This window comes from Akebia trifoliata, chromosome 10 (genome assembly GCF_017979445.1).
Source record: "Akebia trifoliata isolate Shusen 1 chromosome 10, ASM1797944v1, whole genome shotgun sequence".
Taxonomy (NCBI): Eukaryota; Viridiplantae; Streptophyta; class Magnoliopsida; order Ranunculales; family Lardizabalaceae; genus Akebia; species Akebia trifoliata.
The window spans coordinates 28,165,763-28,182,400 of NC_141384.1; the positions used below are offsets into that span (position 1 = coordinate 28,165,763).

The 16,638-nt window shown below is 37.3% G+C and overlaps 2 pseudogenes across 1 annotated transcript; both read right to left on the reverse strand.

Moving 5' to 3' along the window:
* Positions 1-304: 304 nt before the first annotated feature.
* On the reverse strand, positions 305-3,330 carry LOC147393589 (cucumisin-like; annotated as a pseudogene). The gene is made up of 7 exons (XR_015181953.1): positions 3,160-3,330; positions 2,974-3,076; positions 1,897-2,410; positions 1,496-1,818; positions 1,290-1,401; positions 983-1,185; positions 305-887 (listed from the first exon to the last, which is right to left on the reverse strand). The product of XR_015181953.1 is annotated as a cucumisin-like (transcript).
* A 6,593-nt stretch (positions 3,331-9,923) lies between these two features.
* Positions 9,924-14,355, reverse strand: LOC147393590 (cucumisin-like; annotated as a pseudogene).
* Positions 14,356-16,638: the final 2,283 nt, after the last annotated feature.

The window sequence follows — 16,638 nt, forward strand, 5'->3', positions numbered from 1 at the left end:
ACACGTGGAACCCAATCCAAATATATTATATAATGGACCCAGGCATACACATTGCCCTTTAAGAACAAAACTCGGCTTAAATGAGTCCAAGAACACCATTTTTCTTCTATAAGCATCTTGTCAGCATGATTCAAAGTTCATTAATATGTAAAAGTAGGCAATACAAGCAATGGAAACCATTATAAAAGGCCTACAATAACTAAGCCAAGTGCATCAACCTTGGCCTGTTTTGGTAGGATTTAGTTGCCTCTGAGGATGCCATTTCTGTGATACATAGAGAAACCATCGATAAAATGAGGTTCCTTCATTGATATTGAGGGGGGGGGGGGGGGGGGGGGGGGGGGAGGAGGAGAGGGAGGAGGACCGTGTAAACAACGAGTGGACTCCTCACAACATGGATCCCATCCTTCCATAATATTGCACCAGAGATAATAGGTTCTTGTTCTATATTTGGTCCAAACACCTTTACCTTGAACGATTTCTTTTCTCCAACATATGAGAATGTCAAAACTGATGGTTCTACCTTGACACTAAGAGTAGACGGCACGTATACGCTGGAGTAATAGGTGGAGTTTGAAGAGCCCACATTGGTAACTGTCCAAGTGAAGGTACCGATGATACGTTGCCCATCCTCTATGGAGAGAGAGCAAATGAACGGTAGTTAAGATCCCATGCTTTGCCAAGCTTAGTACTAGAACAAACGCTGTAGTCACCCGTGACGAGTCTTAGTGTTGTGGTGTTGTAGCCCTGTTTGCATAGGAAGTCCACATAATCCGGCTCGGATGCATCAAATACTAGTCCAGGGTCCACAGCTTTCATTGGGTTGATGTGACCCGATCCGTAGGCGAATTCTGCGTCTTCATTCTTCCTTGGGTCCATGATTGATGCTAGATGGTAAAGTGAGAATGAAGTTTAATATGTTAGTGATTTTTCCTTTTTGTGATTATTGGAAAAAAAAATGTGTTTGTTTATGTTGATTCACCCGTAGTCATTAGGGAAGACTTGATAGCAGAGGGAGACCATGTTGGGTGGAAAGCCTTGATATAGGCTGCTGCACCAGTGACATGAGGGCCTGACATGGATGTGCCAGAGATTATGTTGTAGTTGACACTCCTTTTGTCTAACCAATATACCGAAGGGGTTGCACACAGCAATGATTTCTACACCTGGTGCAGTTATGTCAGGCTGATTGTTGTTCATCGAAGAGTTCAGAAAGACACATGAATTTCCAAACAATATTAGTAGAGAGATAATCCAAATAATCGACACACATTGATAATATATAGTACCTTGAGAATGTCTGGAGTAATCGGATTAGGCCCTCTAGATGAGAACGAGATCACAGTAGGAGCCATGGCATCTTTCAACGTCTGACTGACTAGAATCGTTGCGATTGGAGTTCTGAGGAACATATAAGTTTCCTTATTAGAATGAGCATCAGTAGCCCAATAACTTACTTGGCGAAGAAATGAGTTAGTGAGCTAATTAATATTACTCAGTAGATTTGATGTAGTCCAATATCTTTGTACCGTCTTCATTATTGATAACGGCTGCTGGTACGGGGTACGAGAATGCAAACTCCGAGTACAATGTATCACTTATTATGGTACCTAACACATTTGTCATCAAAATTGCCGAAGTATCCCCAAAGTTATCACATAGGATTATCTTTCCCTCGGCTTTGATTGGATTAAGAGACCCAGGAAGGCATAGACTTGAAATATGAGAATTAGAACCCGCAGAGAAATTAACAGCATCTCCTACCCATATCAAGGGAAATGAAGTTCCATTGAGATCAAAGTTATTTATGGATTTTCCCTTGATATTAAGAAATAATGGTATTAATAGAGATCAAGTTGTATAAATTAACATAAATAAATAAATAAAATGACTCACAATTAAAACTTTTCCATTGCCAAGAACAACTTGGGATAGAAACTTTCAATCGATGATGCTAGCTGCGACGGTTAGAGACCAAGGTGAGTAGTTAGAGACGTTCTTTGGGTATGGCCCGGAATTTCCAGCCGATTTAGAAGTTAATATCCCATTCTTCATGGCATGGAATGAACCAATTGCAATTGGATCTCAAAAGTATTTGTTCGCCTCATTAGTTCCGAGGGAAATTGATAAAATGTCGACACCATCTGCTATTGCATCATCAAAAGCAGCCAAGATATCGGCAACGAAGCATCCATACCACCAACAAACTTTGTACACAGCAATCCGAGCTTTTGGAACAGCACCCCTTGCAATGCCTTCTGCTAGTCCATAGTAGCTTGCCCCTCCCACAACTTGTCCTGCTACATTCAAGGCAGTATGACTTCCATGTCCCCTTGAGTCCCTTGGAGACTTGAAGTTCAAACTGTCATAAATTTGGTCAATGTTGTAGAATCGGGCTCCGATAATCTTACTGCAAATCCAACAATTTCATATTATAAACATCAAATTGATTATTAATGTGCGTGTGTGAAGATTAATGTTGAACAAGTGGAAGAAGATTTCATGGAGCTTGGATCGCCTAAAGTCCAATCAACAGAAAGCCTAAATGCACTACTAGAAATCATGACAGGACCCATTCTTGAATGGAATCATTGAGATCTTCAGGATCATATCTTTGCCGTGGACTTTTCACTTTTAGGCCCAATTCCTTCGTTTATCCCTTTTTAAGACAAGTTTGTTATTTTAGGAAAGTTTTGTTTTGTTAATAACTTTAGTTATAAAAGTCAGAAGCACCCATCGTTGATCTTACCTTGCTTTGTCTATTTTCATGTTTTACTAAGAATAGGACTCTTTTTCTATAAATAATATGCTAACTCCAATACAGAGACATCTTTAATTCAATAAAATTTCTTAAGAGTTCTCTATTTTCCGGTGGATTTCAGTTCTTTTTCTTGGATATTGACGTTGATCATATCCTCTCTTTGATTCACATTGCAACATTGCACCGCGGATAGAGGGAGTGAGAGAAATCACTTGTTGCATGTGAAGTTATTATCTGTCTGACATGCCCCATTCCATTTTGTTGAAGGGGGGCCGAATCCTTCATCCTTGAAGCTCTCGGACTCTGGCCAGATTCCTGTGAGTAATAGAAATGCACAACGGTAATTATTTAAAAAAACATATATAGTATGAAATTGAGAAGTGTTCATATATGTTTACCTGTATCAAACATTCCGATAATGACATCTCCTTCATATGACCCTCCTACATGAGACTGTGTGAAACCCATGAAATCCCAAGATCTTGTAGTGTGAAGATTCAAGGCAGTGTTAGGAAGGACTGAAACTACTCCCTCCATATCTGCATTTTAAATGTAATAGTTTTAATTAGTTAGCAATAGTTTTAATTAGTTAGCCAAACATGTATGACAAACCAAGTGAATTTTCTCTATTTTTCCTTGCTATATATATATATGACATTTAGTAATTCAAATAGTGCTATTGGGGTTGAAATAGTAGTTAAACTTCCCAAAACATCCACTAGCATCGTGTTGTGCATGGATGCAACCGATACATCTTTTGGTAGATCTCACATATATACAACATAGACCTACACAAATACCCTTCTGAATTAGAAATACTGAAAATAGTATCGAACACAAACAACAACAACAACAACAACACCAATGCCTTATTAATTTCTCCATTCCACTTTGTCCAAAGCCAAGTCTTCTGTTACACTACATTGCAAGTCCTAAGCCCCAATAAAGGAAGCAGGTTGCATCCGGTTGGCAGCTGATGTAAAAAAATCCTCCACACACTAACATGTATCGAACATTCACGAAAAATGATATAATTGAGGGAAAAAATTAATGGGTGCCCAATTACCTTCTTGTCAACTGCATGGCCATGGCAATTTAGAAGAATACATTCAAGCAAGAAAGGGCACAGAAGAAAAAGCAGGCAAGTCTTAGACATGAGTCCATATTCTACCAATATGTGTATGTTGGTGTGCTTGTAATATTTAATATTATGGGTATTTAAATGGAAGCTTTGTGAGTAGTAATGTAGTATCTCATCTTATGTGGGACAACACAACTAACCACAAGGCCGAAGTCCTCATTGGCTGTGGTGTTCATGATCATCGCCTCTTTTCCTTGTTAAACACACAGTACCATTTTGTTTTCTTCTCTTTGTCTTAGTTTTAATCTTGTAATTTTTATTGTCATTATGTTATTGTTTAACTCATGATTTTTGCATGGCTCTTTTAAAAAGAAAATTGATTAATCTCTCTTCCTCTTCTTTGTAGCCTCAGTAGGTTTGGCCTTTGGAGAAAAAGAAGAAGAAAGGAACAAAGAAAGAGGGCTTTGGATGGTTCTCAATCATTTCCAACTTAACTATTATTTCTTGTGAGTTTTCAGCAATCAAACAAAGTTGAAAGCCTTTGACAACTAATATGCAAACGTTATCGACAAAGACACACCATTAAAACACAATATACATACATACATACATATTGCTAAAGACTTAAATTTTGTTGGATATTTGTAAAATCTTAAACAAAAATATGGGTTTCACATGATGAGTAGTGTCTAGTGGGAGCCACTTTTGAATGGGTTATTGATCCCATCTCATCAATCTTTGGGTTCATTCTTGTCTTTACTGTTATAATGAGAGAAGGCAGAGTAGAAGTGGTCATCAAAATTTGAATTGACATAAATGCCCCCAGCTTAATGTTTAAACTTAATATAATCAAGGTCATTTTGGTCAAAGACAGACGTTTTTCAATCCCACATCCCTAAAATCACATTGATAAGTTTTTAAAATTACGAAAATATTATTTTTACTATGTTAATTTCAAAATCACCATTTAACTAATATCATTTTCTAGTTCTATATAATTTTATCTTAATAAATATATTTTTGTTTGAAATTTTAATCTATTATTTATTATTTTGTGCTAAATCTTTAGTCCAATATGGAATAAATGAAGGGAGCTTATATGGTTTACTAAGGATTGCTCTTCTTTCAATGGGTAAGGTGTAATACTCCAAAGACTATTGTAACAATATGCATAATGCGCATGCATGTCAAATTGGGTTGAGTTTGGGTCATGGGCTGTGGGTTTTCATGTGGGCTTTTAGTTTGTGATGTACAATTTTTAATGTGATCGTTTTTGAAAAATATTTTGCTCACAAGAATCCGGGATCCACCAATCACATGAGCCCGCATGTATTGAATGCCATCCCCAAATTTCAAAATCACCCTCATTAGGCTTGACGTGGCAGGCGCTAGAGGGTTTGTGAGCACTGTGACAAGAAATCTTGTGACCAAAAGCACACTTTACTATTTTATGTGTTGGTTCTAACAAACTCGTGGAAGAATCTAATTGTGCTACGTGACACAATCTGAACATGTCCTTTAGTTTTCTTCTCTATTTAATCTTATGTTTGTTTTCTCTCTTGCCTCAATTGGAGCCTAAGGTATCCCGAATGGTCAATTTTCTTTCTTTTGAAACTGAAACGTGACGTGCATCTATACTTGAGTCTTCAAATTCCTATAACGCAGATTAATTTTATAATTCTATTACTAAGTCTTGATGGGTCTTATGTAGATTATTCTCATCAAGTCAGCACTACCATTAATAAACGTGATTGGGTCATGTGCTATGAAGGCCGATTGCTGCTTCAATTGTAAGGCTTGAATTAAAAAAATGACAACTAAGGAATATGCAATTGAAAAATATTTAAATTTGCTGTGATTATTAGGTTAATTTGTAAAATTGTGGGGTCGGCTGTGCGATAGTAGGGACTAGTCCCATCCCAGAAGGGTGTTGGGAAACCTGCGATATAAATAATATAATAATAAAGCCTTGTTTCTGATCAAATATAATTTCAGATAATGAGTTTAAGCCTCATTGGTCTTACACTTCATAGCGAATTAGCTTAGGGGTTTGAAGTGCTAGGTTTCTCACTATACTCTTTCTACAAATACCTCAATCTAGATATAACTTTTTAGTTCTATTACATGTACTCGTAATACGTTAATCGAAAGGGGTAACTAATGTCTACTGATGTTGAAATTAAATGAGAATTTCACAATATTTTTCTTCCTTTTTTTTTGGGACTTCACCTTTGTATCAAACAAGAAAACAATCAAGAAACACGACATTGTTCAAAATGTAAGTTAAATTGCTTTCCCATTAGGGAAAAAAATCCACGAAAAAGAAAACAAAGCTTTAAGCCCTTAGATCCTACTACATGTACCATGAGGGGAAAAAACCATGAAAAAAGAAAAAATAGAAGCTTTAGTCCCTAAGCCCTATTTCATAAGCTCAAAAAAATAGAACGAAATCAAGGGATAAAGTTACTTTATATGATAAATAATACTTCAACACTTGATAAATCAAGGGATAGCAATTGTAGCTTCTTAGCAAAAGCAGCCTCCAACACCTTTGCATCGTCCATTGATTTCGATAGCTGCTTACCTACTTTGATAGTTATGTTCTTCAAGACAACTGCAGTCTTGACTATAAATTCAAGAGTTTCAAGTTCATTCTGACCTCCTTCAACATTATGGATCTCAAAAGATTTGAGGTGATCAAACATGTAATCCAACATTGCTCCCCAATCTTCTTGGTCTAGGTTTACTTCATGCTAATAATCAAGAAAATGAGAGAAATCAGTAATAGCTATCTAAATTAAGAAGGACCTTATCTCTATCACAACTAATTGCCTTGTGTGAAGGCCCTTGAAATAAAATGATCTTGGGGATAATGACTACTGTAGTATTGTGATTCAGTTTATCAACTTATCTCTATCACAACTAGCAGTATTAGTAGTACAAGTACTGCTATTGGGGTTGAAGTAGTAATTTACCTTCCCAAAGCATCAACTAGCATCGCGTTGTGCATGGATGCAACTGATACATCTTTCAGTAGATCTCCCATATACACAACATAGACCTACATAAATAACCTTCTGAATTAGAAATACGGAAAGAAGTATCCAACATTCACCATAACACCCTAAAGATTTGGGGTCGGCTAAATGAATCATGTTCCTCTGTTCCACTCTGCCCAATGCCAAGTCTTCTATTACACTACATTGCATGTCGCTAAGTCCCAACTCAAATAAAGGAGGCTGGTTGTGTAATATGGTATGTCTGCTTATGTGGGACAACATAACTAACCACAAGGCCAAAGTCCTTGTTGGCTGCGGTGTTTGTGATCATCATAGTACCATTTTGTTTCCTTCTTTTGTCTTAGTTTTAATCTGGAAGTTTTTGTTTTTTTTTTTGTTTTGACATTATGTTATTGTTTAACTCATGTTTTTTTGCATGGATCTTTATAAAAAGATTTGTTAAATCTCTCTTCCTCTTCTTTGTAGCCTCTGCAGAGGGAGGTTAGGACTTCGGAAAAAAAAATGAAGAAAAGAACAAAGAAAAAGGGCTTTGGATGGTTCTTAATCATTTCAAACTTAACTCTCTCTTTTTCTTGTAAGTTTGGAGCAATCTAAACAAAGTTGAAAGTCTTTCGCAACTAATATGCAAACGTTATCGACAAAGACACTAGTAAAAACACACAATATACATATATATTTTATGGGGTCCCGTTGAGCAACAACATTTGGGCAAAAATTTTCAAAAACATGGGTTAGAAGTTTTGGAATGGGCTGATTTTGGTGAGGATGATCTCTACGGTGAGGAGATCATCTCACCAAAAATCAGCTCATTCCAAAACTTTTTAGCCCATGTTTACAAGTTGAAAAATCGTGGACTGTCCATTTTTGTAAACCATTTTTGATGGGGGTTAGAAGTTTTGGAATGGGCTGAATTTTGGTGATGATGATCTCCTCACCGTAGAGATCATCCTCACCAAAAATCAGCCCATTCTAAAGCCTCTAACCCATGTTTTGAAAAATGTTTTGCCAAAATGTTTGTTGCTGAACATTTCCCATATTTATGTATTGTTAAAGACTTTTATTTTGTTGGAGATTTATAAAATCTTCAACAAAAATATGAGTTTCACATGATGAGTAGGGTCTAGTGGGAGCCACTTTTAATGGGTTATTGATCCCTCCTTATCAATCTTTGGGTTCATTCTTATTCTATATAATTTGATCTCAATGTGTTTGGTTTTGTTTAATTTTGTAATTATTCTGTGCTAAATCTTTAGTACCACATAGAAGTGAAGGGAGTTCATGTGGTTTTATTAAGGATTACTCTTTGGTAACTACATAGCCATGCATGCAAGTTGGGTTGGGTTTGGGTTTTAGTCTATGATGTGTAATTTTTAGTCCCTATATGTCCTCCTTTGATTATCCAATCACTTCCAAGTTGGGTTGGACTTGACTTGCAGTATTTTAAATACTCTGTTTTTGGTATCCATGACTAATGTTAACGACATAAGAAACACGTAAAGTCTCAATTCTAGAAACTCAATCCATGTATAAACAAACCACAGATTCAAGTATCTACATTGTCCAGTAAGCTAGGCTTGGGTGAGTCTAGGCACTCATTTTTTTTTTTTCCCAATTTTATTACTATATTAAAGCAGACAGCATAAACAGTGTATTGTCTAGTATTCCAGTCTATTTTCTCTCTTTACTCTCTTTGCCCCGAAGTGTGGAAACAAGGATAGATAAGTTGTTTCGTAATTTTTTATGGCATGACAGAAAGGGGAGTAGGAAGCACCATTTAATGAATTGGAAACAGGTGTGTTCATCCAAGAAGCAAGGCGGCCTCAGTATTAGGAGACTCAGGGAGATGAGCATGGCTTTGAAGGGGAAATGGCTTTGGAAGTTTGGGACCGATGGGAATAATTTGTGGAGACAAGTTGTAGAAAGCAAATACGGATCGAGTCAGACAGGTTGGGAAAGCGGACCAACTAGGCAGCCCCATGATTGCGGGATGTGGAAAGGCATCATGAAGGTCTTCCCCTTATTCAAAATGAGAAAAAAAATTCAAAGTGGGCCAAGGCAACCGGGTAAGATTTTGGGAAAATATTTGGTGTGGCAACCGACCCCTTATGGAGGTATTTCCACATTTGTATTCTATATCCTCAAAAAAAGGGTGTCCAATCACATCAATCCGACGTCTTATGGGTGGAGAATGGGCATGGGATTTTGGGTTTAGGAGAGGACTCGATGAATGGAACTTGAAGAAGTTGGTAGATTAGTTGATGGCACTTCACGTATCATTTTACATACGGGTAGAGAAGATGTGAGAGTATGGATGGGTAGCAAGGATGGAAGATTCTCAGTTCGCTCATTTTATCATTCTCTGTGCTATAATGGAGATGTTTCCTTTCCACACGTCTCAATTTGGGGGCCAAAAGTGCCAAGTAAAGTTGCCTTTTTCACATGGACGGCGTCTTTAAGAAGGATTTAAACAATGGACTTTTTGATGCGGCGTGGGATGTGTGGGGCAAGTTATTGTGTGCTTTGTATGGATAATGGCGAATCATCGGACCACCTACTTCTACATTGTAAATTTGCGCATGGTGTTTGGGCTCACTTCTTTAAGCTATTTGGAGTAATAACTTATCTATCGAAAACAGTAAAGGACCTCTTCACGTGTTGGTCGTCAATTGGTTTCTAGTTTGGTGGAGAGATGAGGTTGTTATGGAGCATTACACCATTCGCAATTTGTTGGGGGGTGTGGATTGAGAGAAATAGGCGTATTTTTTAGGGAAAACAAGAAGATTGTACGGCAATAATTATGTCCATCTTGAGTCTTATCTTTTATTGGTCCAAAGTCTATAAGGAATTTAGGGGGATCTTCTTTGAAGATTTTATCTTCAATTGGGATGGGATTCGATGTATTTCTAGTGAGTAGTGTCATATCTGTAAGGTTTTGCTAGGTTGGTCACCTCGACTGGCCTAGTGTTGTTATTAATGAAATGCTATTTATCAAAAAAAAAATTTATAGAATTCCTCGATCATGACTAGGAAAATACATTTGTTTCGACAAGTTGGGCAGAATTTAGTTCCCTTCGAGGAAAAAATTCCTGTGATACATGGAGGAACCATGGAACAAATGAGATTTCTTCTTCAACCGGAATGAGGAGGATGAGAAGGGGGAAGAGGAGGATATGGGAGGGAGGACTGTATAAACGACAAGTGGGCTCCTCACAACATGTACTCCATCCTTCCACAATATGGCACCAGAGATAATGGGTTCCTGGTCTATCTTAGGTCCAGAAACCTTCACCTTGAATGATTTCTTCTCTCCAATGTACGAGAATTTTAGAACAGATCGTTCGACCTTGACACTAAGGTAACTGTCCTAGTGAAGGTGCCCATGATATGCTGACCATCCTCTATGGAAAGCGCAAATGAAGGGGCAGTTAAGATCCCATGTTTTGCCAAGCTTAGTGTTGAACTGTAAGGAATTCAACCCGAAATTCCCAACCTGTGAGAAACAAGAAATAGAGAAAAACACACACGTTGAAAAAGAAAACAATCACACGCACAAGACAGTATTTACGTGGTTCGGCAATTTGCCTACGTCCACGGAGTTGTAGAGATTTCACTATTTCAAGAAGAATTACAAAGTGCGGCTCCAGTCTCAAAGACGACAACCAAAATCTTAAAAAACCCTAATCACCAAAAACGGCTTCTATATACTGCGCACAAGATACACAATGGGTTACAAAACGGGCCCAAGCCTCCACTCCATGGATTAAGCCTCAGAAAATATCCCATCAAAATACCACGCAAACATTATTCGGGTCGGGTCGGGTCGTCAACCGGATCAAAATATAACTAGGCTCCACAAAGCCCAACAGGAACAAGCGCTGGAGTTGCCTGTGACAAGTCTTAGTGTGGTGGTGTTGTAGCCCTCTTTACATAGGAAGTCTACATAATCTGCCTCAGACAAATCGACCCCATGTGAATTCTGCTATTGGGGTTGATGTGACCGGATCCATATGCGAATTCTGCATCCTCGTTCTTCCTTGGATCCATGTTTGAGGCTTGCAAATAAATTGAGAAAAAAGTAGTAAGTCGATAAGCTTAACATGAAACGATTTAATAAGGGGTGTAATTTAGTGATTTGCCATTTTTGTACTTTGTTGATTATATTTTCCTCCACTCTTGGGTGTTTCATACCCCAATTAAGCTCCGTGATCCTCTTATATGTATCTTCTCCAACAGATCGGTCTTTTGGAGTGGTTAGTTGATTAACATACTCAACATCTGTTTACGTTAAATTCACCTGAAGTCATGAGGGCAGACTTGATGGTGGGTGAATGGCCTTGACGTAGGCTGTTACACCTGTCGCATGAGGACACGATATGGATGTGCCAGAGATTATGTTGTAGTTTTTTACACTCCTCGAGTCGAAGAAATAGACTGAAGGAGGAACAATGGGTGACCATGCAGCAATGATGTCTACACAGGGGGCAGTTAGATCAGGCTGATTGTTGTTCATTGATGAGTTTCGTTTGTTTGTTAGAGGAATCGGTGAACAATGTTAGTAGACAAATAATTCTAAAATTTTCAATAACATACAAATTACAGTTTACGTACCTTGAGAACATCCGGACTGATCGGATCGGGCCCTCTAGATGAGAAGGAGACCACAGTAAGAGCCATGGCATCTTTCAAAGTCTCACCAACTAGAATAGTTGCAATTGGGTTTCTGAGCAGGAATTAGTTTCCTTACAAGAATGTGTATTACAAGCTATCTTACTAACTATGAGAAGAACATGAGTTTGTGAGTTTATTACTCATCAGTTTTGATGTAGTTCAATATCTTCGTACCATCTTCAACACTGATAATAGTCGCGGGAATGGGGTAAGAGAAGGCCAAATCGGAGAACAAGAACCGATCACTCATTATAGCACCTACACCGTTGGCCATCAAAATCAGCTGAAGTATCTCAAAAGCTATCACGAAAGACTATCTTTCCATCTACTTTGATTGAATTGAGAGACCCAGGATAACAAGAACTTGAAATAAGAGAATTAGAACCGACGGATGAGTTCACAGCGTCTCCTCCCCATATCAACGGGAACGAAGTTCTGTTGAGATCAAAGCTTTTAATGGAATTGCCCTTCATTATGGGAAGAAATATAAGTCTTAAATTAAAATCCTAAGAAAAATAATAAAAAAAAATGATAAAGTACTCACAATTAAAATTTGTCCATCCCCAAGAATCACTTGGGAAAAAAACTTTCTATCGATGGTGCCAGCAGCGACGGTTAGAGACCAAGGTGAGTAGTTAGAGACAGTTTGCGGGTACGGTCCAGCATTTCCAGCAGAATTAGAGGTTAGTATCCCATTTCTCATGGCATGGACGGACCCAATTGCTATTGAATCTCTAAAGTATTCATATGCTCCTAAAGCTCCAAGGGAAACGGGTAAAATGTCGACACCATCTGATATTGCATCATCAAAAGCGGCCAAGATATCTGCATTGAAGCAACCATTGAACCAACACACCTTGTACACCGCAATTCATGCTTTAGGCACCACTCCCCTTGCAACACCTTCGGCTAATCCATAGTAGCTTGCCCCAACCACAGCTCGTCCTGCTGCATTGGAAGAAGTATGACTTCCATGTTCCTCTGAGTCCCTCGGAGACTTGATGTCTGATTTGCCGTACTTTCTGTCAATATTGTAGAATCGAGGTCCGATAATCTTGCTGCATATCCAATAATTTCATTAAGTTATATAGAGGAATGCCAGTCAAACTGATTATAGTTATATACTAGAGTTCGCCCGTGCATGGCTATGGCATGGACATCCTCTTTGGGGTTAAGTGGTGTAAAATCAAAAAAATAATAAACTTGGAGAGGTATTATTAAGAAATTGGGTAAAAGGATGCAGGCATCCTCTTTGGAATTAAAAGGGTAAAAGAGAAAATATAATTAAGGTAGAATATGTATCATTGAAAAAGGATAGAGAAATTGAAGGGATACTATTGATAAAGGGGGAGGGGGAGGAGAAAAGATAATAAAGTTGAAGGGGTGATAAAGAAAGGAAGGTAGTGTGGACCCCACTCTACCGTAATTGGATGAGATGTTTACCCCCACAAAACTAAATTGTAGGTAGTGGTGGGATCCATCGTCGTGTTTTATTATATAGATGTGAAGAAAGAAAGTTCACTTGTTGCATGTGAAATTATTTGCTGTTTGGCATGACGCATTCCATTTTTTCGGAGGAGGACCGAATCCTTCATCACTGAAGCTCTCGGTCTCTGGCCAGATTCCTGTGAATCATAGAAATGCAAACACAGCTTTAATTATTTAAGAAAATATACTAAAATTGAGATTTAAAAAAAAACAGTTGCCTTAATTACAAGTGTTCATATGTTCACCTGTGTCTAACATTCCGATAATGACATCGCCTTTGTAAGAACCTCCAACGTTGAGATTGTGTGAAACCCATGAAATCCCATGATCTTGTAGTGTGAAGTTTCAGGGCAGTGTTAGGAAACACTGAAACTACTCCTTCCATCTCTGATATTCAAATTTTATAGTTTTAGCTCTCAAACAAACATATAGATAAACAATATGAATCTTCTTTATTATTTTTTACTACATGTATTATTATCACCCGTAAGTCTTGTAACTTCTTCGTCCGAAAGTCTAGCTACAAATCCATTAAAACTCCTTCCATAACTATAGATTAATGACTCTTTCACAGATGGACCACTGCATTAGGAGAAGTTTTATTGTTTTAGAAATTTGTTAAAGGGGAAGATCATTTTTCTCTCTTAAGATTCATATATAAACCATGGTTTAAAATTTTAAATCATTTGATGAGGTTGATAAATAATAAACGAACACGTTCAAGAAGATGTAGGAGTAACTCCGATAGGCAATAAACTAATAGAGCTAAGATTGTTTGGGAATGTTCAACAAAAGTTGATTGCAGCTCCAGACGGAAGAAATATTCAAGTTTAAGATCCTAAAAGAACTTAAACAGAGACAGTGAAAACAAATATGAACTCACTCTTGATAACAGAATACTTGGCTTTGGACATAGTAGATGGAAGGAATCGGATTTGTTTAGCCAACTTCAAATCTTTGGGATAAGCTTTGTTATTGTAGAAGTAGTAATGGTAGTGGAGATGGTGATGGTAGTAGTAGATGCAATGGTGCATGTGATGATTGAAGTATTAACCTTCCCAGAACATTTGCTAGCATCGAGTGGTGCATTGATGTGAGTGATGCATCTCCTTTGGGAAGATCTCCCATGTACATGATATGGATCTATACAGGTAACCATCTAACTTAGAAATACTTAGTAATAGTAGTAATTAAATTAAGAATCAACCATGTACAAAAAATGAAATATACGATAATACCCATTTTACCTTCTTGTTATCTACATGGCCATAGCAATTCAGAACAAAACATTCAAGCAAGAAAAAGCACAGAAGCAAAAGCAGTAAGAGCTTAGACATGAATCCAGATTCTATCTAAGTGTATGTTGGTGTGCTTGGAATATTGATTATGGGTATTTAAATGGAAGATTTGTAAGTAATTTCAAAGCTAATGTGGGACATAAGTAACCACAAGACCGTACTTATTGGCCATCGGGTTTGTGATCATCGCCTCTTTTCCTTGTTAAACAATAAGATCATGACTACAAAAACTACAAGATTAAAGCTGAGACAAATAGAAGAAAACAAAATGGTATTGTGTGTTATAGAGGAAGAGAGTTGTAATTGTAATTAAAATTATTTTATTGTTTAGCTCATGATTTTTTAATGACTCTTTTAGATTTGTTTAACTTCTCTTCCACTTCATTGTAATCTCCACAGAGGTTTAAGTCTAAGTAGGAAGAATAAGAAGAAGGCAAAGACTTTGGCTGAATTCAGATTGAGGGATCAAAGGCACATTTTTATTTGGCAGAAAATGCCTCGGTCGTTATGCCATCAAAATGATACATGTATGAGAATTTAACAATACATGCATGTAGAATCATGTTTCGAGGTTACCATTATCATCTCTACTCTCTATTGAGTGATCTTCATTTCTAGAATTTTTTTTTTTTTTTTTTTTTTAGGGGGGTGGGGGTATGGGATCCGAAGGTGTACTTGCAAATTTCACTTTGACACCCAAATCAACTGGTAGTTCAATGAAGAGCACAATAATCCAACATCTTAAAACCCAAAACACAATACAACCCAGGGATGTTAATGGACCAGGCAGTCCTGTTTTGGACTTAAAGTATGGCCAGAACTTACTGGGCCTGCATTTGGTGGCCCAGGGCCCATAAGTTGATAGAAAGAAAGGGAATTTGTTAAATTTTGAATATGTCTACGCTGTGATAAATCTAAGAAGTGGCCCATAAACTGGTATTAGTCCATAGACCATTGGCAAACTGCCCCCAATTTAGTTCTTTATCCCCCAAAACTCATGTATTAGGGTTGTCAATGGATCGGGTCAAAATAGGATCGGAAATTCGGAATCGATTTGGGAACAATACGAAACGGATTTGATCAAATCCTCAAATATTCTAAGAATCTATTCGGACCCTTGTCGGATCAAGTTTTAGCAAAGCTCAATATTAGGTTCCAAATACAATCCAACAATCAATGGATTGGATCTAGGTCAGATTAGACCCGATTAGATATAAAAGGTCCAAATAAGTTTTGTATATTTAAACAGAGTCGTATCATTGGCGCCCACCATATATGCTTTTGGTGCCCACTTAGGAGGAATCTTTAAAAAAAAATGGAAATTAGACTTTACCCTTATCGTGTTACGCTATGCACCAAACATCTTCTCTATCCATTCTCTTCGTCTTCTTCTTCTTCTACTCTCTCTCTCTCTCTCTCTCTCTCTCTCTCTCTCTCTCTCTCTCTCTCTCTCTCTCTCTCTTTTTCTTCTTCTTTGCATTTAGAAAAGTTGAATGAAGAATTTAAGTTTCAACGAGTGTTTCAAGTTTCAACTAGGGTCTTCTCTTTCTTCGATCTTACATTTCTTTTTAATTATCTTAACACCTAAAAAATCAATCAAGTCCAAGTCATTCATATGAGAAAACTTGTATGTGAAATCTCCAATTTGTTATAACAATGCCGAATCATTATTGTAAGGTTCAGTACATACCTACCGATCTTATACACAAAGATTTAGCACTGGCATACCAAATTGAAGATTTACATGAGAATATTTTGTTCGATAGGTACTTATTGAATTTGTTCTGAATGTTCAGTAGATAGCTATCGAATAGAACTTTCTTGTGTAAATCTTTGTGTTTGGTTTACTAATACATACCGAGTTGATTTTGTATTGTTCAGCAGATACCTACCTAATCAACTAATGTTGGGTAAATGTCTTGTATTCTATTGCGCTATGCAAAGTTGCAGGGGTATAAATGGAGATCTGAAGGGCTATAAAACTTTAAAAAATTAGTGATTATTCTTAATCTAGTCTATGGACATAGGCACACAGCCGAACCACGTAAATCCTTGTGTTTTATGTGATTGTGTTATTTTTATTGTTTTATATTTTCACAACTAAAACAAATTCGATTTTAAACCTAGCGAAGTTCGCTCAGTGACTTTTAAAAAATTTTGTAAGTGGACGTAAAGAATATTATGAAAAAATAGGTTGGTGAAATGAGTAAATGAGCACCGAAAGCGTTTGTGTGTTGGGTGTGAGTAGCATGACTCCTAAACAAAACAAAAATATATATTTCTTCATGTACTATTGGATTGGTCCCTATCGGATAAGGACAT